The sequence below is a fragment of the Meleagris gallopavo genome, unplaced genomic scaffold (assembly GCF_000146605.3).
Source record: "Meleagris gallopavo isolate NT-WF06-2002-E0010 breed Aviagen turkey brand Nicholas breeding stock unplaced genomic scaffold, Turkey_5.1 ChrUn_random_7180001860427, whole genome shotgun sequence".
Taxonomy (NCBI): Eukaryota; Metazoa; Chordata; class Aves; order Galliformes; family Phasianidae; genus Meleagris; species Meleagris gallopavo.
In genome coordinates, this window is record NW_011126190.1 from 3,072 (window position 1) to 4,233 (window position 1,162).

The window sequence follows — 1,162 nt, forward strand, 5'->3', positions numbered from 1 at the left end:
TTCCCCCTACTAGAAAGCATTGTTCATTAAACTTACTATAAATTCCTTAAGCCTAGGAGAGATAAAACTTAACTCATAAGAAATACAGTGCTTAACTAGAGCCTTCATTTCCTTCAATGATTACAATATTCAGTCTTTCCATAAATGTATGCTCTAGATGATCTGGTGCTCATTATTCCATAAATTAGTGGAACTGTAGGATTGATGTGCATAGTGAAGGAACTTCACATTCAGGAGTTCAGGGCCACAGCAGATAAATGTATTTGAAAGTAAAGTTTAGGTATCCAGTGGCAGCAGTAACATGGAACGTACACGGAATGTACATGGAATGATTTCTGTAGTGAGTCTGCTTGGGATGGAGTTAACTTTCACTGCAGCACCGTATTTAATGCTGTGCTTTGACTTACAAGTAAAACATGGGTGTTGATATCACACCAGTGGTTTGACTATTGCATAGCAGTGCTGGCACAGCATCAAGGCTGTCTCTCCCTCTCTCCTTTTGGTATTAGACAGGAGCTGAGGTGGGGACATCACCAGAATACGTGACCAAAGCATATTCTGTCCATATGATGTCATGTTTAACAATAAAAGCTGGACGATGAAAAGGAAAAGAATACTCAAAATACAAAAGCATTTGTCTTCTCAAGAAGGTATCATGAGTATCCTGCTTCCCAAAATGCAGCTGAACATCACTTGCTGATGGGAAGCAGAGACTAATTGTTTTCTCCTTTTTCTTCCACAGGGCCTCTCTTCTCCTCCCCTCCTCTCCCATCCCCTTTCCTCACCACTCCTTTTCTTTCCACATAAGACAGCAGAGTGTTGGAGTGTAGCTGTCTATCACTGTGATACCACCACAATTTCTTAGCCTTCTCCAGCAGTCACCTTTTCATTGCAGTCAGGTAAACTAAACTCAGAAAGACATTCTGCAGAGGGAGCTGCATTCTGAGGTCTCTTTGCAGAAATTATTTCTGGATCTACATGCAATATTGTTTTCCCTGCTTTCAGAGTTCTCTGCAAAGAACAGCTGGAGCACTGCAAAAAAGTGCATGGAGGGAAGTCTCCTGGTTTACAAAATTAGAGAAGAAAATAATAGGAGAGAGGAGGAGAGAGAGAATGGTATTTTTATTTTATTTTATTTTTATTTCCAGAAGTCTGACATAGA

General features: G+C 40.3%; 1 long non-coding RNA gene across 1 annotated transcript; it reads left to right on the plus strand.

The window, feature by feature from the left end:
* The first annotated feature begins 44 nt into the window (after window positions 1–44).
* On the plus strand, window positions 45–1,110 carry LOC109364468. Its single transcript, XR_004162341.1, has 3 exons — window positions 45–650; window positions 743–899; window positions 1,006–1,110. It is a non-coding gene; the product is annotated as an uncharacterized LOC109364468 (long non-coding RNA).
* The last annotated feature ends 52 nt before the right edge of the window (window positions 1,111–1,162 follow it).